At 43.6% G+C, this 26,225-nt stretch overlaps 1 protein-coding gene and 1 long non-coding RNA gene across 2 annotated transcripts in view; one reads left to right on the plus strand and one right to left on the minus strand.

The window, feature by feature from the left end:
• Nucleotides 1-26,225, plus strand: part of LOC131592134 (ubiquitin-conjugating enzyme E2 R2) — a 225,092-nt gene that overhangs the window by 11,394 nt on the left and 187,473 nt on the right. The gene's annotated exons all lie outside the window — the stretch shown is intronic.
• LOC131592138 (uncharacterized) lies at nucleotides 14,756-22,249 on the minus strand. The gene is made up of 3 exons (XR_009280524.1): nucleotides 18,988-22,249; nucleotides 16,501-16,568; nucleotides 14,756-15,544 (listed from the first exon to the last, which is right to left on the minus strand). It is a non-coding gene; the product is annotated as an uncharacterized LOC131592138 (long non-coding RNA).

Genomic DNA, 26,225 nt, shown 5'->3' on the forward strand with positions numbered 1-26,225 from the left:
CATGGTCATGCAGGTAAAAACACAGGTTACCTACTTCATGGTGTGTTCTCTCTCTCTCTTGAGCAGGGGCATGCTTGCTCTTAATAGCAGGGACTCTGGCCTGTGCTGGCAGGGCACAGGTAATTTCCTCTTTAAATTGCTGGAAGTCCTTGGACAGTCTTTCTGTGGCTGAGATGCAGGCCCACAGGGAGGAAGAGAGACTTTCCTCAAATTACCAGTTGAGCAACCAAATTATCCACCACTAACTCCACCAATGAGTTGGTGTACGACGATGGCATGCTCCATAGAAACTTCTGCTATGTGGGTTGTGTGCCCTAGACTTCATCTGGATCTATGGGGGACTGCTCATTACTTGAATCCTTATAGAGTACCTCCAGTGCAGCTAATTCTCTCAGGTACTGGATACCTTGCTCCATGGTGTTCTACTTGTCTCGGTGCACTGATAGATCATCTGTGCAAAGATACCTTTCCCTCATGCTTGACAGAAGTAGTCTCCAGAGGCTGAAAGTTTCTGTCTTTTTCCCAATCCCCTGGTTAATGCCCATATCCCAAGACAGGGATCCCAGCTGCATGGCTTCACTACCATCTAGTTCCATATCTTGTGTCATGATATCCCAGCATTGGAATAGTCAGGTCACCATGGGCTCACCCTATTGGCAGCTGAAATCTTTTCACATATCTCGCAGCTCACCCAGGGATAGGGATCAAATGACTATCTCTGGCCATGCCTTTTACTCTTGTGAGGACCCTACTTCCTCTTCATCCCTCACTAAGTGACCTGATTTGGTCTTGGATTTTTTTCTTTTGTATAGGGGCAACTGCTACCAGCACTGGTTGTTCCTCTGGTTCAGCTGCAGTTTGAGTGGCCACAGTGCTAGTTGCTCTGCTTTTCTCCTCCTCCCTCTGAGGGTGCTGTCTAGTAATGAGCAGTGTCTGATAAATAGCAGCCAGGGCCCAGCAAAATGAAGTAATTTGTGCCCCTCTGGAGTCACCAGAGCATTTTCCTTTCAAATGTTCTTCCAGTCTAACAGGGTTCTCTGGTTGTTCAGAGATAACCATCCAAGCCATTGGAGGAGAGAAGTCCTCCAAATACTGGCCCATTTTCTGCCACATTCCATGCCACTCATTACTATCCCACCCTTGGCGAAGATCTCTGAATGACCTTCCTAAAAATCTCTTTCATCGCTCTAAATATGGTGTGGCTGGTGATGCCTTGGAGTGGCTACCTAGAACAGAGGCTAGACAAGATTAAGTAAACAGGAGGAGGTATTTATTTAAGGCCTTCAATAGGTACACCTTGGGCAGTCAAAGCCTCCAAGAGGTGATACACTCAAGATGGATGACGGTCATGAGGTTTTCAGACAGATATAATTTTGGTCCATTTACATATCAGGGGTTAATCCTCCAATTACAGCTTCAGATAATGAAGTCACATACCCCCAGTTTGCTTCCCCAAAATTAATTTTGTTTATACTTTTTGGGGCCTGAGGCTGTAGAGTGTCCTTGAATCTCAGGCTTAGAGGGATTGTTTTGTCTGACCAAAATGTGAAGACAGTTAACTAACACTTTATATGGAATTTGCAGTTATGGAGTAATGCAGTATAAGATTTGAAAAATACAAAGGCTAAAATCTTAAGGCATCACTTGTACTGAGTAGACATAGCAACAAGAACATGCTTTCTTTAACATCCCAAAGAAATTTAAATATCTCAAATCTGTTGTAACAAACATGAATGAGAAAAGGGGGTAAAAGCTGGGGGAAATCATCCTTCCCTGTATCCCTAAAGACTAGTTACGGTTATTAATGAATTCCCATAGGTAGCACCTTCAAAGCTGGGTCAGGCGTGCAACACTAAATATATATCCCAAAATGATCCTCATTGCCCTTGATGTTATGTCCTAAATGATATCCCACAGTACAGCAACAAAGCAATCCTGATCCTTCTCCCTGCTCTGAAGAGCAACACAAGGAGCACATAGTCCATATATGGGAGTATATACAGGGTTAGGCACCACAACCATGTGAACAGTGTCCTGGTTTAGGGCAAATTTGGGAGAAAACCTGTGAATGGGCTTCCTCCGGAAAACAAATTCAAGCGGCCCCTCCCCCAACTGGTTTGGGAAAAAATTTCCTTGGAGAAAAGTGGAAAAAACTGTTTATTTAACAAGCAAAGTATCTACAAGCATTAAAAAATTAATAATATTTAACAATGAAACCTCTCGCTGTTTGAAGAGATGGCAAATGCAGAAAGTCCTTTTCGTGGGGTATAGCTCAGCTTGCTCAGTCTCTTATCAGTCCCTCCAGCGCTGGAAAGTGCCAAGGCCCAGGTCCTGGTGGGACACAGGTGTGAGCTCCCGGTGTTTGTCTGGGTTTTCAGTCCAGAGCACGTTTGAACAGATCCAAGAGAATAAGGAAAAAACAGTCTGAGGAACTTCTCTGCTTCAGCTAGTTAAAAACTAACTGAATGCAAAGGAGAGCTCTGTCCTGCTGTCTGTCCGTGCTGCAGACAACACAGTCCTGAGAAGCATGCGGGGCAGCGAGTGCCGTTTCTGCAAACAAACTGCACGCTTCTTCTTTCCCCCCCTTTGCTCTCGAAACCAGTCTTAAAGGTGTAGAACTTAACATCCAGCATAAACAGAATAGATGACTGGGGATACAAACATCATTAAGTCACCCCAGGACACAGAGGAAGCAACATTGTAACCAGTGGCTCCATACCTATTACAAATGTTTAGATCAAATTTGTTTCCAACATGCTCTTGGCAGATCTGTTATCTCAACTTTGTGCCCCACACTGGGTGCCAAATAAGGCTGTCAAGGTTTAGGAATGGTATTTCCCAGTTTAGTGTTCCCACCTGTCTTGGTTTGAAAGATAGGTATCTGCTAAGGAAGGCAGGAGCCTCCCTTGGAATGGAAAATATGACCCTCTTCCCTACAAATTGTTATAATTTTTGAAATCAAGGGGCTTTCAGGCAAAAATATGGGAAAAGTAGTTACAGTTCTTTCCTAGTATGTATAACAAGGCAAACAAACAGTGGCAGTGACAACAAACAAAAATGGAAACCCAGTAGAAGCCTTCTTGACTGCAGGCCCCTTCCCCTTAGGTGTAGTTACAGTCACACCTGGCAGGGATGCTGTTGGCTCCTAGTCGGGCAGGGTGGGTGCGATAATTCCCCCGCACCTGCAGGGGGCAATGTGGCGTGGATTTCAGCTGGCTCCCTCTACGCAGTAATGGCAGACGCAGCTCGCAGAAATGGATGGAGAAAAGGCTTTCTTTACTGATTCACAGGGGAAACTGATCCTGGCGCCCCCTCTGGATAGCAAAAAGATATGTAGTAGGAACCTCGGAGTAGCAAGCTCAGAAGGCAGGGCTGAGCAAAGTCCCGGAGTGGTAGGTGAGATGTATCAGAAACTCGGCAGCTGTAGTTGAAACCATGGGGCGTCCTGTCAGGGTAGGGGATGCAAGTTACAGTGTAGCAAAGAAACCTCGGAGCAGTGGCAAAAAAACAGCGGGGGCGGGACAGGGGCAGCCCATCAACTGAGCAGGGCAAGGGAAAGGCTCCCTGGGAGGGGAAAGGGGTCAGGAACCCGGGGTTTTCCCCTGAGACACCCGAACAGATGGTGAAAGTCCTTTTTTAGTGAGGTAGGGTGTTAATAAGGTCCCAGTGCAACAGCCACTCTTATGAGCAGAGCTCTACTCACAGTAGAAGGCAGCAGAAGACAGAACCCTGCAGGGGTGGTCAATTCTTCCCACAGTGACTGCAGCCTCCTTCCCCTCTAAATGCTGAGCGCGCAAGAGCTAGCAGTTGCCCCAGCCTCTTCTTTTTCCAGCCCAATTCTTGCAGTATCTCTGCCCTTCCCAGAGAAACCCCCAGGTAAAAAGAGGGAGTAGCCAGTTGGACTCCTCTCCCAAGCTGTGGCCCCTTCTTTTATCTCTCTTAAGTACCCAGTCGTTATTTTCTCCTAGCAACACATATGGGGGAAAATTCTTTGAGAGAAAGAAAAAAAGGAAAGAATCTTAAACTCCAACACCATTTAAATCCCCCAGACCACACATGGCTCACTCACTTCCCCCCTCCCCCGATTGGCTAGCATCTGTTCCTTGCAGTTAAATCCTTCCTCTTTTCAGTGCTTTCTTCCTTAAAGATGTTTACTTCCTTTTCTCACGAGTACAGGCTGATCAAGTCAAGGTCAGGGTTACTTGTGTCTGTGAGGCCTTCAGACCAGCTGTTAGACATCACAGTTCCCCTTTTTTGTTTTTTGACTACAATGGTGGTCTTTATCATCCTCTGCAGGGCCCTTTGCAGACAGGATAACAAACACGGCACAATGAGCAAAATAATTATGATAATACAAAAAAATATAATCCAAATTTGAATGAGGATCTTCAACCAGCTTGATAAACCTAACCCTTCCAGCCAGTGATCTATCCCATAAAATTTTCCATACAACACATGCCATCAAACTCTTCACAGCCATGTCCATGAGCTAACAAAAGAAGATCAGTAGCAGCACGATTTTGCAAGGTAGCATGCCACACGATATCTACACCTATAGCCAAAGCACTCAAAATTGAGGAAATTTCATTTACCCTTTTTGCTACAAAGCAAGCCACTTTATTTAATTCAGAAACTGTCAGGGGTAACATTTTGCTTTCCTGTTCCAATTTGGTCTTGCATATCATGTCCTGGTGTATAATTAAAAAATACACATCCTGCTGATAATGTCCCTAAAATGTCTAACTCTTGGGGTTTAAGTGACGCAACAGGAAAATTGACATCCCAGAGATCCCATAGTTCCATACAGCAGGTTGTGGTATCACAATACCCCTGTGAGAGATGTCTCAGTTTAACAACATCTTGTGTTATTTGTGTACTTTATGTGCCATTCAAAGGTATCCCCACTAAGCAGGTGCGAAAAGGTGGTTCTGGTTGTGCCATAGATGCACAAAATCACATCTGATTTGATGCATGGAACAAGAATACCCAAACATTGTTACTGTTCCATGGTGTCACCTGAGGGACCATCAGGGAGGCGTTGCTTGTGATCCAGAGCAGAGGGTAGAGTAGGGCACACACACAGGGCAGGTGTACCCATCGAATTCCAGCATCTGTAGAAATAAAAGCATACCCGCACCCCCAAGTGACAAGGTTCCAAGGACCTTCCCACTTGCTGGTAATGAGGTCCTGTACCAATATCTTAGGCTTGGGCAACTGGATGTCACTAGAGCACTGCAAGGACAAAAAATTATTTAAAATAACAGGGTTTTAGGAATTTGTCAGTATCAAAAGATTATTCAGCGTATACAGAACTTAGGCCACCCTACTCTGTGGTGTTTCAACACACATTCCCTCTTTTTGTTTTTTGAAGATGTGTTTTAAAGTGCCATGGGCACACTCAACAATGGTTTGACCCTTAGGGGAATGAAGAATAACAGGGACGTGCAACACACCCCAGAGTTGCAGAAACTGTTGAGTGTTCTGTGAGACATATGCAGGGTTGTTATCAGTTTTTACAATATTGGGATGCCTAAAACAGTAAAGAATAGTCGACACTGTGTGATAACATCACGGCTTTTTTCACCAGCGTGAACTGAGGCCCACATGGAGGATGAAAAGGTGTCCACAGAAACATGTACATATTTCAGGCATCCAAATTTGGAGATGTTAGGAACATCTGTTTGCTATACTTGTAAAGCTTGCAGACCACGGGAGTTAACACCCATCTGTAGTCGGACAGCGTGGCCTTGGCAATCAGCACAAGTATTAACAATATTGCGTGCCTTGGTATTTGTTAACATAAATTGTTGTTGTAGGGCTCGAACACCTTGGTGAAAAAAGGCATGTGATGCTCTTGCTTGAGTCAGCATGAGACTTTTAACAGTGCTCAGTCCAATCATTGTGTGATGTCTGCAACATAAGCAGAATCAGTTACAATATTTAAGGGAACATGAGGGAAATGTTGAAAAGCCATGACTACAGCACATAATTCAACTAGCTAAGGTGATCTGCTACTGTGATCCTCTAGTGTTTGCCATCCATTGTCATCTTTCCAGGTCACAATGGCATTCCCTGTTTTCCCAGACCCATTAGTAAAAAATGTGAGACCTTTCAGGGGTGCCCTATTACTTAGTGGTTTCAAAGACAATGCAGTGGTCCCACTTAGTTGCAGCAGTTTGTGACTGGGTAGATGATAGCTAATTTGCTCCTTAAAGTTTTGTAAAGCACCATTCAAAATATTCTTGTTGTACATGTATAATAATTTTTGAGGGATCTTTAGCATTCAGCTGCAAGCACCTTTGATGGCATTTAGTAATTAATTGTGCAATTAACTCAAAAATAGTAGGTGCTGTCTTTTTAGGTTGATGGGGCAAAAAGATCTATTTTAAAATGTGTAGTGGGTCAGACCACTGAGTGTCCCATTGACCAATGATACCTGTAGGGTGTAAATCAACAATAAAAATAAACACTGTAATACAAACTTCAGGACATATACTATAAAGTTGTCTGTTATGGCTCGCTCTACTGTTTCAAGTGCAGTTTTTGCTTCTGGAGTTAATTTTTTTGGAGAAGTTAACTCAGGGTCACCTTTAAGAATATTAAACAAGGGTGATAGTTCTGGAATGGTTAACCCTAAATAAGGTCTTACCAAGTTGATGATACCCAAAAGTTTTTGTGCATCATTCAATGTTTGAACCTTGGTTGAAAATTGTACTGTTTGTGGCTCTGTTGTTTGATCTAATATTTTAACTCCCAGGTACTTCCATGGGGGTTGCTGCTGCACCTTTTCTGGTGCAATTTGCAACCCAAACTCCTGTAGTGCTCGTATCATTTTTGGCTGAATCTGCACAAGGCCTTCTTTGGTTAGGTTTGCTGTTAAAATGTCATCCATATAATGATAACAGTATGTTCCTGGGAATTGTTCTCTCACAATTTAAGTGTCTGTGCAACATACAATTGAGGAATTGTTGGACTATTTTTCATACTCTGTGGCAGCACTTTCCACTTATAACATTCTACTGGTGCTGCATGATTGATGGAGGGTACTGTAAACACAAACTTTAGGATATTATCAGCATGTAAGGGAATAGTTAAAAAACACTCTTTCAAATTGACGATCAAAATGTCCCAGGTTGTTGTGCTGATGTTGGAGACAGGAATGCGACAAGCACACACTGAAGTTCATGCGCAACAACCAAATTTTATTGTCAGGCACCCCTTTTTAAAGGGGCTTTGAATTTCCTATGCTTACACACATGATTGGATAACAGCACCACCCAGCTCACTGACCAATGATGTGTGCATCCATGTTTGAATTGGATTGGCTGGGGTTCCCTGTTTGAATCCACCCTGTCCTTAACATGCTCGGGGACTTGTTTATTTCGACTCTTCTAACGAGCTAGGCTGGTCGAGTTGATATCTGTTAGGCCAAATTATCTGTGCAGCTTACAGCCCAGCTGTAGCTGTCACAGTTCCCCCTTTTCTGTTTAAAAAATGCTAAGTCATTCTTCTGTAGGCACCTTGCAGAAAGGATGACAAGACAGCATGATGACACAGATGATTCCACCCATCTCAACAAGCCTAGCCTCTCCCAGCCAGTGATGCATCCCACATATCACTGAATATGTTAAATTTATTCTTAGGAGCTGTGAAACAATACCAGTCACCAACAATACAAGTTCTCAAATTAGCATGCCACAGGCTCATTACTTGGAAGTTACACCTTTACAACTTAACTCTATTAAACAAGAAACATCTCAACCTTAGAACTGTGGGAAAACCAACCAACAGGGAAAACAATCCATCTTAGGTCAGGTCTGTGATTTATATCCTTAAATAGATAAAAATCCTTAAGTCCTTGTATTTAAATATATAAAATCCTTCTAATAGTGTCAAGTGATTTAGGTTATAGCTAGCACCAGGCATTCCTCCTTTTTCTGTTTAAAAATAATGCATTTTAAAGTGCCTTGTGGGGAATAGCACTGTGGTGTAACACACCCTAGAGCTGTAAGAGTAATTTTGTGTTTGGTGAGGTATACAACTGCTTTTGAAAGTACCATTTATCAAACTAATTTAAGATTGTTAAAGGAAATATCTTGTGTCTTAGCTAGGTTTCACAGGTCACATTCTGGTATATGATTAAAAATCATATGTCAATGTATCAGTAATATTCTTAAAATATGTGATTCTTGAGGTATTTGAGCAAAACCACAAGCAAATTGTCACTCCAAGGGTCCCATAGATGGTCCATGATGTATAATTGGAGCTTTTGGGTTTCCCTTTGTGAAGGCTTCTTCTCTTGGTCATGATCCTAAGTTATTATTTGATGGATATATACAATGTTAATAACATCAGTTGCATTTGTAGAATTTGTTTGTATAGTTATAACACCAAAAGCATAGTGCAAAACCAGTTGGGTTGTCCATCTCCATAAACACAGAGAGTCTGCAATACCACAGACCAGAGTTATGAGAATTGGATCATTTTGTTAACCAACGACACCCACAAAGTTGTATCTTGAGGTTGGAGGAGACCATGTTACTTACTTGCATAGCTTTTGTACTGAGTCATCAGCTGTAAGAGATGATACACTGCAGGTTGTCTAGGATTCAGAGAAATTTATGTTAATTTAACATAACTATGATTTGTAGAGGTGGTGAACACAATGCTAGCTTGATTAAATATGGACAATAATATCTGGTAAAAAGGGTTTTAGATCTCGGTTTCAGTTTACCTTAATTGATGGTATCTCATTAGATAAGTAAATATGATGCATCCATTTTAGTTTTGGTCTGTTTCCTTTTGAATGCTGCAATACTTAGGATTGTCAAATTAGCACTTCTATGAGCATTCATTTTGCAAAAAAATCAATACTGAGTAATAGTTATGGATTAAAACAATAGCATTCCTTTGTATAAATTCAATCATATTTTTAATAAATTAGTAGGCTTGGAGTTATGTGCAAATGAAATGAAAAAATGTTACTATTACTCTTTGCTGTCTGAAATACCTTTGAAATACATTTAATAAGACCTTTAGAATGTTTACAAGCTAAGTTGCAGAAAAATCAAATCATGCCAAAGAAAATTCTATAAAGCAATGAAAAGCATATGGGTCTTTTCTTTATAACTTTGGGATCTTGCTCCTTAAAACTGTTGTTTTATTAGTCTATTTGTAAGGCAACTACTTGTCTTAATAAGCTTAGATATATTTCTCTTTGATTGTAAAGAAAGCATTGCAGCTTTATTTAAATCAAGGTATTTGATCTTAAATATAGTGTCTGATATGTACAGGTCACATTGTGCTTATTGTCTTCAAACAAGGTGAATGCAAACATACAAATCTCTCTACATATGTGAACATGCAAGCTGTTATCTAACTATGAACACTTTCTCAAACTAAATCAGTACCCCTATTTTTGCTTTTATGAACTTAGAGTGTTCTCTTTAGGACTTTTAAAACAAGTGGTGTTTTTGAATTTTAAAAAGTACCACCATTATCCCAAAATGTGTTCAGTCAAATATAAGGGGGTAAAGTCTAGGTAAATATTATCATGAATATTGTTTGTGTATGATGCATGTAAGGCTTTTTTTTTAAACAAGCATATTTAATGGGTTTCCTCTTGGTGTTTTCTTAACCTTTTAAGCTTTAGGGTTTTATTTACTATAGATGTATTAACTGTCAGATAAATCAAAATAGTCTACAGCTCCCATCCTTGAATAAAATGTTTGTACTGAGAAGAAAACTTAATTTTAGATTTTGAAATCTCATAACTAAAACTGTAAAATTTTAGGAAGAGGATTCTTTTTCTTTTGAAGGTAAAAATAACCTGAAAAATTAGCGTGGGTTCTATATGGGAGAGAATTATCAAGTTAAACCAAAATCCTTAAATATTACACAATATCATACTGAAATTCAGTGCACATTTGAAAAGGAAAGGATCTATCATGGCCAATCATAACTAAAACTGTGAAGGTATGCACAGAAATTAATATTAGGATGGATACTTGCTTTTATGATAACCTTTCATCATGTCCGATGTTTAGAGACCTTATCAATGGAGTTTCTAATATGTCTTAACTCCACGGTAGTCAATTTGGGTTCGCTCTGCACGCCAGGCACTCGCACTGCTGGCGAGTGGCTACGGTGGGCTACGGTATCTGAGACACCCCTGCCTGCCGCTCCCCCCTCAATTTCGTCATCTTTCCAGTTTGTCTGTAATCCATTTAGCTGGGCTGCAGACAGTGGTTGCCAAGCAATGGGGTTTGTAGGAGGCAGCACCGGGTTTGAGTTGTGGTAGTAGTGCGGTTCCACTCTGCTCCATTCAAAGGGGGCTTGGCTCTGCTATTGCCTCCTCCTGCTGCTGCAGGAGGCAGAAATGAGATTTTTGGTAGCTGTTGGAGGGCCCCCCGGCCCTGGGGAGCCGCAGCAGCGGCGCCGGCCAGGACAGAGACCACGGCTATGGCGCTCGCTCGCCGGCAGCGGCTAGCTGGAGCGGTGCGGACTGAGCTTGCGCCATCCCTCTCCCAAGCAGCGGCGCCAGCGCCCCACGACTGTAAAACTGGGTTGCAAAAGGTGGGAGAAGGTCGTTGTACCTCGCCCGCTGGGCTTTCCCGATAGCCCTGCTATTCGGGGCTCTCTAAGGTGGTGGCTTCTGACGTGGTTGGACCTGCCGGGGTCAAAAGAGAGGGTACAGTTTTGCGCTGACTTAACAGCAGTAAAGGTGTTCTTTCCAGTACATGTCGTGTCCTTTGTCGGTGTATAATCCAGGGAAAACTCCAGTTCTGGCAGCAGCGGCGTGGTGGGGGCTGTGGCGGTAGCCATAGGATGCCCCGATTTGCTGTTGCTTCTGGGTATAACGTTTCTGGAAACTCCTGGTGACGCGTTTCTCGGACCCTGTCCTGAGTTGCGGTGATGGGCAGGAACGTCCTATGGAGACTGGGTCAAATATGCAGGCACGCGCCGTGAAGGCGGGGTCAAAGACAGTCTCTGAGCCGGACCAATGGGCTCCGGAAGGAGGTAGTCCAAGTGCGTCTGTGTTGGCAGGGTGTATGTGTGGTCCTAGCTCGTGCTAATTGAATCCTTGCGCAGGCGCACTTGGTACAGCTGTCCAGCTCATCTCAGTGGCAGAGCATGGAGCGGCAAAGCACCCAGTCGCAGCTCCATGGGCTGGCATAGCAGAACACAGGGAAGCGGCAGGGCACGGAGCAGCAAAATGCTCGTTTAGCACGGCTCGGCAGCGTGGCGGTTACCCGCTGCTTGGCTCAGCAGTGGCGGCATGCCCTGCCGGCCATGTGCACTGGGACGGGCTGTCTCTGCAGCTCCACGAAAGCAGGACACTTGGCTGACATCGTCCCCACCTAGAGTGGTTTCTTGGTGCACTGTGGCTGCTCTGTCCATCCTCCTCCCCTGCTCGCTTTTTAACTGTTGTAGCAAGTCCGATACAAGCCTTCAGGGCCTTCTAATGTCTGTAGTGTTCATAACGGCTCCCAGAGCCTGTTGCACAAGCCTCCAGGGCTTTATAACATTAAAAAAAGGAGTCAATACCTGGCAATTGGTATCTTCTGGTACTGAAGCCCATGCTCTCATCCCGGCGGCATCTTCTAATCCACAAAGGGGGGTCCGGACCCACACGACACTCTCCGCCATCTTCCGCAGCACCCTCTGCTACCTGCAGCAATATCCGCTGCTCCGCTGGGACTCTGCAGCAATTCTGCTGCCTGCGGCAATATCTGCCACTCTCCATAGCCCCACGGCTGCCTGGCAGCAATCTCCGCTGCCCCCTGTCTGCCCGCAATACTGCAGCAGCTTGTTGCATCACGTCAAGGTAACCAATTGTTGCACTGATGTTGGAGACAGGAATACGACCAGCACACACTGATGTTCATGTGCAACAGCCAAAGTTTATTGTCAGGCACCCCTTTTTATAAGGGCTTTGAATTTCCCGCACTTACACACATGATTGGATAACATCTTAGCACCACCCAGCTCACTGACCAATGATATGTGTGCATCCATGTTCAAATTGGATTGGCTGGCGTCCTCTGTTTGAGTTTGGATCCACCCTGTCCTTAACATGCTCGGGGACTTATTTATTTTGACTCTTCTAACAAGCTAGGCTGGTCGAGTTGATATCTGTTAGGCCAAATTATCTGTGCAGCTTACAGCCCAGCTGTAGCTGCCACACCAGGTAGCAGGTATCATAGCTGGGAATGGCATTCGAGGCTGTAAACCATCCATACTTTCCATAACTGCAATAATTTACTTAAGTCATGGAGTAATCTCCATTTACCTGATTTCTTTTTAATTAAAAAAAACAGGGGTGTTCCATGGACTTCTTGATGGCTCAATGTGTCCTTGATTTAACTGTTCTTGAACTAGCAGTTTAAGAGCATTTCATTTTTGTTTTTCAAGGGGCCACTGATCAACTCACACAGGTCATTCAGCGAGCCACTTCAAGGCTAATGTAGGATGCTTTACCCCCTTCAGCACAGTGGCTCCTGTTAAAAATCTGTTCCCACCTGAACTCCCCACGCTGACAAGACATCCCTTCCCCATAAGTTGAGTGGCGCAGCAGTAACATAGGGACTGGATCGTGGCTGTCCTTCTGGATTTTTAACTAACACAGGCTTACTACTCGAGTAACTTTGTGTGGTACCTCCAAGGCCAGCAACAACAGATCCTACAGCCATGGTAGGCCATGATTGAGGCCATGTTTTAGCAGATATGATAGTAACATCTGCTCTGGTATCTATTATCCTACTGACATTGATGTGGGACAGATTTGCCTGAGGCATTGTAAGAGTACAAACCATGTTTGGTCTTCAATCAGATATGACCTGAGTCCAGTATACTTGAGGTTCCCCTGTTGATCCGAAGCTTCAGTCTGCTCGCTGCTTTGGGTCTGTTTTAGGAACACAAGACATAAAAGGTACAAGTTGAACAATACAAATTTAGCTGGGATGTTCTGAAGACCTGCTCGCCAGGCCACACCCAGAGAACTTCAGTTCCCCGTGGGCCCTGCATCCACCCAGGGGAAAGTCCCTGGAGGGTTGGCAGAGAGCGCTGAGTGCTGCTGCGTCTTAATCAGTTCCTGTTCTGTGCTATGTATTTATGGGGAAATATGTGAGAAAATCTTTCTCTGTAAAAGGATGACTTCAAAATCCATGCTTATAAACACATTATCACTGGCTGAGGTGGTTTTTTTTTTTGTTTATTTTGCATATTCTTAAGTTTTTCTGGTGAAATTTTCTCATTAGTTTGCTGTAGTCAACTGTCTCTTCGATGAAGCTGTGATTTTAAAGGCACCATTTCACATTGGAAGCAACTTTAATGTCCTATGATACAAGAATGTCAGATCAGTCAGTGTTTAATTTGCAAATTGAAAATCTTGCTAATGTGGCTTTTTGTGTTAAACTACTCAACTGTAAGAATAATGAACTAGTGATGCACACTTCCATGATCATTAATCTGATATTGCACTAGCTGTGTTTAAAGCTAACCATTCACAATAGAAAAAGTAAATGAGCTGCTATATTTATATATATGTTCCCCAGCCTCTCTGTAGCTATGGTCAGCCCTGCCGCAGCTCAGAAAGGGGGGGAAGATATTATAGCAAGAACTAAAGGGACTAAAACGAGGCTCGCTCTTTCCTGAGATGGTATTCCAGCTTTATTCTGGGGATCGCGTGGAGAAAGAGAAAGAAAATTGATAACGCGCTCCTTTTTGAAGTCAGGAAAAGGGGGGAGTGTTACAGTCTTATAGCCAATGAGGAAAACTGGGGAGGAAGAGATAAGTGGGAGAAGCTAACATTCTATATTTCAGGGGTACATTCTTGGGTTATACCATTTTTCTAAATGCATTACAACACCTCACCCTTTTTTATTATATAAAAAAATTTTCAAGTATTATGAGCTTATTTTGATACAGAACACGAGTTTGTCCACCACTCGTGATTGGCGGGCTGGTTAGGTTGCTTCTGGTCCGCTAGTTCTATGTGGTTGATTTCTGGGGTAGTAGAGAGTAAATTACTGAGAGCCTTTAAAACTAAACAACGAACAATCCCAAATGCTAGGACAACTAGAAACAGAACAACAAAAAACAACAGGACTATTTTGACTATCGAAGTCCACCATCCTGTAAGTCCTCAGCCTTTGAACAGTTCACTAAATCAGTCCTCGGCTTCTTGCTTCACTTGTCCAATCAAGTTCTTCATCTCTCGGAGGGCTACGTGGACATTGGGAGCTTTCGAGGTCAGGTTTAGGCAGCAAAGTCCTTCAAATTCCTGGCATTTGTGTCCATGCAGCAGCAGCAGAAAATCTATGGCTGCTCGATTTTGGAGCGTGGCCTGTCTGGTAATTTCTTTGTCTTTGAGGAAGGAGCTGAGGGCAGCGGATGTCAAGTTGGCTTGTTTGACTACCCAGCACTCAAGCTGTCCTAATTCATCTAGTGCCTTGGCAGCTGCAACCCATGGAAGAAATATGGATGCAGCAACTCTTTTTGATTTTGCCCAATGAAAGATGTCTGAATCGCAATTTGAGTCTAAAATATCTGTGCCTCTTTTGTGGATTTCATGGGTCGAATTGTCTTTCCGAATCCATTTAATAATTTGGAATTGGCTGTGTCCTAGTTTAGGGCAAATTTGGGAGAAAAACTCCAAATGGGGGTTTCCCCAGAAAAAAAAAAATTCAAATGTCCCCTCCCCCCCAACTGGTCAGGGAAAGGAAAAAAAATTTCCTTGGAGAGAAGTGGAAAAAGCTGTTTATTTAACAGAAATTTAATAATATTAAATAATAAAACCTCTAGCTGTTCGATGGGATGGCAAATCCAGGAAGAAAAGTCCTATTCATGTGGTGTAGCTTGGCTCGCTCAGGTTCTTATCAGTCCCTCCAGCACTGGAAAGTGCCGAGGCCCAGGCCCCGGTGGGCCACAGGCGTGAGCTCTTGGGGTTTGGCTGGGTGTTTTTTCAGTCTAGAGCCAGTTTGCACAGATCCAGGAAAAAGGGAAAAAAAGGTCCAGGGAACTCCTCTGCTTCAGCTAGCTAAAACTAACTAAAAGCCAGAGAGAAGCTCTGTCTCGCTGTCTGTCCGTGTTGCAGACACCACAGTCTAGCAGCAGGATGTGGGGGAGTGATGTTTTCTTTCAACATAAACTGCACGTTTCTTCTTCCCCCCCCCCCCGCTTCGCTCTCAGAGCCAGTCTTAAAGGTGCAGAACTAAATATATAACATAAACCAGGCGATTGGGGATACCAGTATCATAAAATCACCCCAGGACAGTGGCATCTTTTGAACTTTGTCTTCCTGCATTTGGAATCCAGCAGAGGTTAAAATTTTAACCACTAGGTCAAATGTGTTTTGCAGCATGTTGTTATAGGGACAGCACACAAGCACGTTATCCGTGTAGTGCAAGATGATGTCTTCTCTTTTTTCAGCGCGAATGGGATAATAATGATGTCACATACCACTGGCAGATGAAGGGACTGGCCTTCATCCCCTGGGTCAATATCCTCCAGTGGTATCATTTCATTGGGGCTTCCCAGTTAACTGTGGGGATTGAAAAAGCAAACCGTGGTGAATCTGCTGGGTGTAGAGGAATTTGGAAGAAAGTCTTTAATGTCCAGAATTGCCAATTGCCAGTTTTGTGGGAGCATTTTTGGAGAGGGCATCCCCAGTTGGAGAGACCCCATGTCTTCAATCTTTTTGTTTATTTCTCTCAAATCCTGAAGGAGGCGCCACTTATCTTTCCCTGGCTTTTTTATTATAAAGACCAGGGAATTCCAAGGGCTGGTTGTTTCTACTATGTGGCCTTTGGCTAGTTGTTTGTCCACCAGCTCTTGCAGCGCCCTGAGTTTTTGCTTACTGAGAGGCCACTGATTTACCCACACTGGATTATTATCCAGCCACGTTAACTTTTGGGTAGGATGCTCTACACTGGCCCCCTCTAAAAATCTTTGGGGGTCTCAGGAATGGTTAGTGTAACTCCCCACCGAGACCTGGTGTCGCTCCCCCACAGGGGGCACCTTTAGTTGGTGACAAACGGACGGACACTAGCCAATCTTCCATCCGGGCCCTCAATCTGAACAATGGTCTTAGAGATTTTTGCCAGTTTTACCCCTCCAACACCCTGTATTTTGCCTGCCAGTGGTTGCAATTCCCAGTGTGAAAGCCACACCCTTTCGGGTATGATAGTCACATCTGCCCCAGTGTCAATCAACCCTTCCACATGGAGATGATCTGATCCATGAGTCAGGTTGCATCCCATGATGGGTTTGTCCTCGCCAACCACTTCTGCCCAGTAGACTCCTGGTACTTTATCATATACTGGGACCTCTGTTGGAACAGGGATCACCTGGGCTAATATTTGCCCCTTTATCAAATAGAAATAGGTTGTGGACATCTTGCTAGAAGAGTGAGATGTGTTAGTACTCCCTTAATTGTCATGGGAGCTATTTCAGTCTCCATGGGTGTGTGTTCTGTGTCTCCAATAACAAAATACTCACTATCCAGTCTTGCCATGTCTCGTGAATTGTCCTGCAGGTCCACTCAAATGACTGTCCAACGAGTAGACCTGAAAAGAAAAGCTTTGGCAGTTACAAGTCTGGATCGCTTTTGCAGTTGCCAGATCTTATTACACATGCGTTCCTCACAGTTATGTTTCTGCAGTTCCCCACCCCGCTCCCACTTTTCCCTCTTTTTTATTAAAATAGAGGCTTTTTTTTTGTTTCAGGTCCATCACTTTTGTGTCTTGGCACTCAATGGAATAGCGCTTCTTTTCTAGTTTTTTTGTTGATTTGCTACAGCTTATTTCTGATGTTTGTTTTGTTGCTGGTTTTGATGACAATTCCTTTTGAAATGTCCTGGCTGCTTGCACTGGAAGCAGATGATATGCTGCCTCTGTTCTGATGACATCTGTGGTGTTGCAGCTGCCACAGTCCTTGGGATTATTGGTCCCGGCTTCCTGTCGTGTGCACTATACAGATCTGCTTTCTTGGCACATACTTGGATCATGTCTGCTATAGTGGGTGGAGGGTTGATGGGCAGATTTAGAATCACTCTTTGACAGGTCTCATTGGCATTTCTTTGAGTCATTTCTTTAATCAGTTCTGCTTGTGCCACTGGTCCTTCCACCTGCTTTTATATTTGTCCTCTAAGTTGGTTGACAAACTGCAAAAAACTTTCTTATGGAAGCTGTTTAATATTAACATAACTGACTTGGGTTTCAAGTGCTGGTAATTTGTTATAAGTCTTTTCTGCTACATCACAGATCTTATCTGAAATAGGTTTTGTTAGAACCTGTGCCTGGTCTTCAGGTTTAGACCACCTTCCCTCCCCGCATAGATGCTCTAAAGTAATTTTATTATTTTCTGCATCTTTTACATCCTGAATGCTTTGCTTGAGCTCTTCTAGGAGGTCCATTTGGACTTTTTCCATGAGCTTTCCCAAAAATCAAACTCGGTGGGGGTTAGGAGACACCTGAAGAAGTCTTTGAGGTCAGGAGGAACTAATTCCTTAGTTTTTAAGGTAGCTTTAATCATTCTTTTTAGTACTTCACTATCCCTTCCGAATTCTCGTTGAATTTTACAAACCTCCCTGATATCTTGGTAAGAGAAGGGTTGGTACTGTCTAATAATTCTTTTTTTACCAGTAAATATCACAGGTGCAGCTGTAAGCATATCTTTTTCTTTCTCGGGGATTGTATCTCCAGGGTTTCCTCGCCCATCCCCACCCCTACCGGGCCCAGGGGCCCCTGCCTCACCACCGGGTCTGTGGAGGGGCCCAGCTCCACCCCCACAGGAGCTGGGCGGGAACCCATCTCTCCCCTTTCGGGGGGCAGGGCCGGGACACCCTTTCCCCCGCCCCCCCATGGGAGCAACGGGTAGGGCTATCTCTCCCACCCCCTCCCCCCTCTCAAGGGGACAGGGGGCGGGGGCATGGGGAGCAGGGTTACAACATTTGGAGGCGGGGTTGCAGGGTAGTGTCATGCAGGGCGGGGTCATGGTGGAGGGAGAGGGAATGTGTGAGGGAAGGGAGGGGTTATGGGAGGAGTAGGGGTTATGGGCAGAGACAGGTGGGTGGAAGGGGTTATGGGAAGGGGGAGGGAGGTACGATGGTGGTTTCCCTACGTGGCTATCTGGCACATGGCTAGTGCCATTTTGGATCCCAGCCACGTGGGGATAGGGGAGTTCATTGCCTTTAACAGTCGGGATAGTAGGGTACAGGGAAAGCCTCCTGATAGCTTGTGCGGCACTATCAGAGATGGGGGGCTGAATGAGACACGTGGAACCAGGAATGGCGTTGTCAAGGTGCATTTCCTGAGTTTCTGGATCTGTTCTATGCATCTTTTTCAGCTCAGGACCAGAGGGTTCGGGGGAAGGGTTAGGGGGAACTAATGGAAACTGCAGTGGCTGATCTTTTATTTCTCTTTGTTAATCAATTATTTTCATAAGAAAAACCAGGAGATACTTTAAAGCAAATTTGTCACCCTCCTCCACTTTAAGCGTTAAGAAATTTCCAATTCTATCCCATGGAGGGACAGAATCTACATCTAGCATGTGAAGCTGTGGAGTGTTATGGGACAGCTACGAGATAAAATGTTTCAACTTTTTTCTAGAAATTTTAACATCTGTGGTACTTAAAAATTCTTGTAATCTGAATTCTAAATTTTGTTGGTGTACAGATAGCTTTGATCACATTTTTTGTTGTTTAAAAGGCTGTTAAGACAACTCGTTTCTGTTTTTCTTCTTTACACCGCAAAAGGAGCAAAGCCAGCCGTGGTAGGCTTCTCAGCTCGGCCCCCCCACACCCGCCGGGGTAAGACACAAACTGCTAAGCCCAGCGGCAGCGGTTCCTATCGAGTCGCTAAAAAACCACGTGGCCAGGACCGTGGGGGAGGGGAAGGCACTGCCGCTCATTCACGCCGCGGCCGCCAGCCACGCGGTCTCTATGCGTTTGTGCCCCGCGGCTGCACGTGCCACTGTCACGCGTACCCGTGTCGAGCCCGCCGTTTAATCGCGTCACCTGCGGCTCTGCACCCTCTGCCGCCTCGGCTCCGCGCCCTCTGGCGCTCTGGCTCTGCGCCCGTTGCCGCCGTTTGGGGGGCCTCTTCTCCCTTCTCAGCTCGCCGCCCTGAGCTGCGCTCGGTACTGATTCTGCTGCCGCCGGAAGCCCGCTGCGGTTCGTGGGGGACCACGCCCGGATCCGCCGTGCCTCTGTGCTGTGACGGGAACGTCTTTTGCCGTGGCAGAGCTCGGCAGAGAGGGGAGGACACGGACCTGGCGGCCTCCGCAGCCGCTGGTTTGCGGTTGCCCGCGCCGGCGCGCCTTCATGCCTGCTTGGCTGCAGCTACAGATGCAGCTTGGCACTCTGACTTACCGGTCTCCGTGGGTTTTTTTTTTTTTTTTTTTTTTTGCGATTCAAGGAAGATCTCTGTTCTGGATCCGACCCTCTGATGATTCAAAAGGCTATCGGGTCCTTCCTTGAGTACACAGCCGCAGAAAACAGCGTGTGTCTCCCAAGATAATTGATTATCCTCGAAAGACTTTTTTGAACCCCACTAATGGAGTTCCAGTCACTTGTGGGGAGTTTTAAAACTCCTCTCACTGAGGCACCAATTGCTATATTTATATATATGTTTCCCAGCCTCTCTGTAGCTATGGTCAGCCCTGCCGCAGCTCAGAAAGGGGGGAAGATACTATAGCAAGAACTAAAGGGACTAAAACGAGGCTCGCTCTTTCCTGAGATGGTATTCCAGCTTTATTCCAGGGATCGCTTGGAGAAAGAAAATTGATAACGCGCTCCTTTTTGAAGTCAGGAAAAGGGGGGAGTGTTACAGTCTTATAGCCAATGAGGAAAACTGGGGAGGAAGAGATAAGTGGGAGAAGCTAACATTCTATATTTCAGGGGTACATTCTTGGGTTATACCATTTTTCTAAATGCATTACAACAATAAGCAATGTGTTGCTTTATAATTTGATATGCTTCCTTGTGTTTATTTTGGAGATTAGAGCAGAAACAATAAAAAACTTTCTACAATACAGGCTGCAGTGCCCAGTCCAGAAGTGATTGTACAGTTAATGTGAGCTCCACAGCACATATGGCTTAGTGCACAGTATGGGTTACCCTGCTTCGAATTTGCTGAGGAATACTTTTTTTCCCCTACTAACAGAAGAATGACAGCATTTTAGCCCTGATGGCTGCAGACATTAAAATAGCTCTATGTGAAATATGAAATCTGGTATCTGTTGAAGGACCCCCGAGCTATTCACCAGTCTTCACAGAAGTAATTGTGAACGCTGTTTATTTCTATCTTTAGCACACCTTTTATAGGGTTCTACAGGGTCTGCAAGCAGAGCAAACTACTATTGGCTAACACACACAGTTTACATTTTTTCTCCTACACACAAGGATATTGTTTTGCTCTACTCTCTCTTCTGCATGAAGGTTTCAAGGACTTTAGCCCTTAATATTACGACTTATTTCAAAGGCTGGTTTGTGCATACAGGCCTTTACTAATATATAAAATATAGCAACAGGTATCAACAGGCATGCTATTCTGAAAGATTGGACAGCCCTTTGTGTTTGCTGCGTGTCATTGCTTGCATACTTCTAAGATCACTTGCTCAGCATCACACTCCTTGGTTTTTCCCCTCTAAGATTGGGACTGTTGAGCCTGAAATGCTGTACCACTTGCTGTTAATATGAGCTATAAACAGCCACTGTATTCAACCTTCATATCTCCGCAGGCTTTCTATCTTGAAAAGATGATGTGACTTTGCCGAGCAACACTAAACATTAGATAATTATGTAGATGTACTCCAGAGATTTGTTTTGAGATAAACACTTTGAAGCCATAAAATGTACTGGGTCTTTAGTAAAGCTGACAGTGTATTTGCTTTTAGCACAAGAGCCCTCCTGCCAGCAGGAGAAAATACTACTTCCTATAAAACCTAAATGGACTCAAATGTTTTTGGTTGGCTGTTTTTGGGGGGATGTGGGTGTGGTTTGTTTTTTGTTATTTTTAAAGCACCTGGAACTGACTCTATCTAGTGTTCTTGTGTTAATTTCAGCATCTGATTCTTCCTTTTTCTGTGATCACACATGGATACTTTGAATGATGTTCTATTGGGAAGAGGCCAACTGAAAACACTTGAGCAGCAAACAGTCTACTCAAATGAGACAAATCTTTGCATAACAAAAGTAAAGGAGCATATTTTGAAACTCGCCTCCTTTTGCAGGAGGCAGGCAGTGGTGTTGGCATATTTTAAGGGTAAGATATGTGTTACTGCTTGTCTAATGTCCAGTATGTGAGAAACGATGCTCACCTCTAAAAATTTCAAAGTTTTATTAAATTTTAACAAAATACAACAAAGGACTGAGTAAGGAAAAATTACAGCACTGGGAGCACGGCATTAATCCACCATGTACTCACCCACAAAATCGCTGCTCCACCTTTTATAACTTTGGTGTTGCATCAGGTAACCCTGGCCCCTCCCAAAGTCTGCCAATCAGCTCTTCTTTGCTGTCCATTGGTGGAGACTGCTTTCTTGCAACTTGATTGGAGGTCAGGTGTTGTCATGCCGCACCTCCTAGTAACAAGCCTGCCCTCCTCCTAAATGCCCCATGCAAGGGGCAAAGGTACATGCCCTCCCTCCATGTCCTGACTACTAAGGCCACCCCTTGGCAACCATACAGGGGGAAAGGGGAATATGGAGAGAACAGAGGATGTCTAAACAACAAATCACACTAACATAACTACACATCAATATAACTTCTCTTAACATGTACATAATATTCATCCCTTAATTGCGAGTGCCGACCATTGCATTACCCATCTATAACAAGTACAACGAAGCTGTGATTTGCTAGGTGCTCTCAAACCTGCTGTTAACCCAGACCATAAATGCAATAAGGGTTATCTGGCTACTAATGAGATGCAAAAATGATGGTTACTGTACAGCTTCCAGTATGCAGATATAAGTAAATTAGTGCTCTCTTGAAAGCCCAGTAAACTCTAAAGGGTGATGATGGGTGACTTTTTTTTTTTCTGTAACTACACTCTGTAACAGCTGGCTTCTGGTGAGTCCCTCTTTTTCCACTCAAAGAGTTAAACATGGGATATTAATGATATGCTCTGTAGATGTACATGTGCTGCTGAAGCTGTGATTTTAAAATTTACATTGAAAGTCAAGTGATCAGTCTGGTCAAAAATTGTTGGCTTGGCTTTCTTTATCACTAAACAAGCATGTCGCTGTCCTGCATTTATTTGGCCCAGATCAGTGGCGGGGGGGGGGGGGGGGGGGGGGGGCGCATGGCCAAGACTAATGTTATTTGACACCACCTCACATCATTGCCAGGTTGGGAGAAAAGGGTGGGAAAAAGGTGGTGGGTGAAATGGTCCAGTATTGTTTTATTTTATATGTAAATAATTTATTTGTCTTACACTTTTCATTATTAATATTGATGGTGTTTCTGTTCCTTGTCTTATCTCATTGCTGTTTCAAGTAAGTTGCTCTTATCTCAACCTGTGATCTTTATCTTTTGTGCTTGGGGGGGGGGGGAGCTAGCTGCATGCAAGTGGCCAATTCCTAAACCATGATATTAATTAGCACCTAATGTGGAGCACAAAGGGTTGAGATAACAGATCTGCCCAGAGCAGGTTGAAAACAAATTTGATCTAAGCATTTGTTGTATTAAGTATGCAGCCACTGGTTACAATGTTGCTTGGTCTGCTCATGCTCATGTTCATACCACGTGTGTGATACCTAACTGTAAAATGTCTTGTGGCTTATCTGATTCTTCTCCTTAGGGTTGGGATTAATGAACGAGAGACGGTATTGTGGTGGTTTTTAGCACTAGCTAAAAATCATCAGAATACTTACTAATTTTTTGCTGTGAGATATGGATTAGGAGAAGGGAAAAACAGGCTTAAAACTTAAAAGGAATAAAGAAAGTTTATTAATAGGACTACAAGAATAAGAAACCAGAATAAAACTTCCAGAAACCTTTTCTCCCCTCCCCAAACCTTTTTCCTTGCCCAACTGACAACATAGAGACAAAACTTGAGATGTTAACACACTACCAACTATACAATAGTCTTTTCATCAGTCTCTGTGGGAGAGGAGTTTTCTCTTGTCATTCCATGGAGAGTTCTCCACAAGAAAATAGTTTTCTCGTGGCTTTCCATTTCCATGACTGAAATAGTGGTTTGGCTTTCCGTACCGACTGCACAGAAACGAAGTTTTCCCTTTCTACTTCGGTTTTCCCTGCTTCTTGTTGTCTTGTGCAGTCACCTGTTTCTGCTGCTTACCCTTTGGCCCTTTTGAGGACGTGGGTAAAGCAGTAGCCAAGGCAGCCATCTTATAATCTGTGGTACCAATATTTGCACAAGCCTGGACCATATCTGCTAAGGATGGATCTCCTGGGAGGGCCTCTATCACCTTCCTACAGTCATCATTGGCATTGCTTCTTGCAAGCTGTCCGACCAGTGGCTTTCTCAAATCAGGATTGTCCACCTGCTTCTCCAAAGATGCAGAGTTTTTCAACAAACTGCAAATAAGATTCCTTAGTCCCTTGGACTATAGTGACAAACCTCTGTTTTGGAGCTGCTAACTCTATAGTTTTAATCAGAGCTGCAATCCAGCATATGTGGGTGGAACATGGCCTGAAAATCAGGGTTAGAAAAATTTCCAACCCCTGTCAACAGATCAGCTCCAACCCCATACCTGGCGTCTTGGTGAGACAATTGACTATTAGGTGCAGCTACTTTCATGGCCAGCTGGCTCCAATTGGCTTCAAAGACTTCAAGCTGGACAGGCTGAAATAACATGCACTTGGTAATAACAAGTTGTAAAGGACCCTTATGCAAAGTAGCTACCTATTCTTGGTGCCACAGGAAAGATAACTCTGCAACTGCTCCTACAACCTATGGAATGTACAATTGGGGACACTAACTAATGAGTTTCTATATATGCCAGAATGCCCCCTTCCCTTGATGAGATGTGTCTTGGTTTGAAAGACAAATGTCTGTCAAGGGATGTAAGAACCTTCCTGGAATGAAGACCCCTCTCTCCAAATAACTTCAAAAATTATGGGACTTGCAAGCAAAAATGTAGGAAAAGGAAGAACAGTTCTTTACTACTATATTGTCGTGATTTTAAAGCACTAGCTAAAAGAAAATTACTAGAAAACTTACTTATTTCTTGCTGTGAGATATGGATTAGGAGAAAGGCAAAACAGATTTTAAACTTAAAAGGAATAAAGAAAGTTTATTAACAAAACTACAAGAATAAGGAACTAGAATAAAACTTCCAGAAACTCTTCTTCCTCACCTCCCAACCATTCCTTTGTCTAACTGACAACATAGAGACAAAACTTGGTGGTTAAAACAGTACTAACTATATAATAGTCTTTTCATCAGTCTTTGTAGAGAAAATGAAGTTCTCTTTTGTCATTCTATGGAGAGTTCTTCACAAGGAAACAGGTTTTTCATGGCTTTTTATTCCTCTGATGCCAGCTGCCTGGAAAAACTCTGCCATCAGGCTCTCCCCCCATTTCACAGTACTCTGAGGTGTGTTCATGGGCCATGAACTCAAGGGGTGTTATTTTAAGGATGAGTTATTCAAATGCAAAGGTTCTCTTCATCTGTCTCTGTGATCATCTCTGGGAACAGAGGTTTTCTCATTTTTTCTTGGGGGCCAAGTATCTCTATCAACTCTCACTTTTCTTTCTCTGTTCCAGCATTTAATGAGATCACAACTACTTCACTCTTTGCTCAGCTTCATCAATGGATTACTTTTGCTCAGATCTACACTTTGAAATATTTCCTTCCCCCCAAAATACTTTTTAATGAATTAAAGGAATTTTTCTCAGAACAGTATTGTCTATCTCTATAGCTTTAACAAAATAATATTTCAGCTTATTAAGGCATCTCCTTATTCTCTTTCCATCTGAAGCTTAATTCTTTCACTAACTTTAATAGTTCATGTTGTCTCTCTACATGTTGATAACTTTTGCTTTCTTCTCTCTGGAAAAAGGATTAAATCTGCAGGTCTCATCTAGGTAGTGAAAGAGTTAAAATCTTGCTCAGGTCTTGTGGATGGTCATGTGTTCTCTGCTGGAGCAGCAGCTGGAACTGTCTGCAATGGAGGATTTTCGGTGGCTGCTCTGGGGAAGTGTGGCCAGCATCTCAGCATGCCGCGGGCCAATGGCTTTCCTTCCCCTTACTCAGCAGTCTCTCGTGAAGCAGCAGAAACTGCAGCCGAGCCAGGGACCGGTCTGGCCCTGCAGTGCCGCTGTACAGGGCTCAGCGAGCCCCCGGAGGGCTTAGCCCCTCTGGGAAGGGGATCCTGTCACTTCACAGTTTCCATCCCCCCACCCGGGAGCTGAAGAACTCCGGCTATCCCCTGCTCCCCTCGTGGCCTTGTCCAGCCTGGGGGGAGGGGGCTGAACCAGAGCTCTGTTACCTTTCAGAGCCAGAAACAAAGAGAACAGAAATTCCCAGGCTTAGGTTTTAAAGGGTGGTGTTCCTAGGTTGATCTCACTTTTCAGTGGTCAAAACTACTGTCAATTCTCAGAAATGGCCAGATATTGGCCAGGAGAAAAAAACTCCTATCAGCCTCCAGCAGCCTTAACTTCTGTGGGTGTTTTCTACTTTTTTCTTAAATGCCAATCCATCACATCTCCAACCCTTTAATCTGTGAACACCTATTTAAAAATTTATATTCAACATACAACTTTACTTAAAACAATAAAACCACTAAATTGACAAAAAGGGAGGGAAAAAAATTCACTAACTTCCACCCCTAGAATTTTTACCATTACTGTTATATAAACTTAGGATTAATCATGCTTTGCCTTTAATTAATCCCCATCTCACAGCTTCAGTTCAAAAACCAGACAGAAAACACTATTTTGTAGTAGTTTAGGTTCGCCAGTTTTGTTTCCCAGCCAATGCACCAAATAATGTTGTGGTTTTAAAGCACTAGCTAAAAAAAAAATCACTAGAAAACTTACTTATTTCTTGCTGTGAGATATGGATTAGGAGAAAGGCAAAACAGGTTTAAAACTTAAAAGGAATAAAGAAAGTTTATTAACAAAACTACAAGAATAAGAAACTAGAATAAAACTTCCAGAAACTCTTCTTCCTCACCACCCAAAAATTCCTTTGTCTAACTGACAACATAGAGACAAAACTTGGTGGTTAAAACAGTTCTTCACATGATGTGAG

Source organism: Poecile atricapillus, chromosome W (assembly GCF_030490865.1).
Source record: "Poecile atricapillus isolate bPoeAtr1 chromosome W, bPoeAtr1.hap1, whole genome shotgun sequence".
Lineage (NCBI taxonomy): Eukaryota > Metazoa > Chordata > Aves > Passeriformes > Paridae > Poecile > Poecile atricapillus.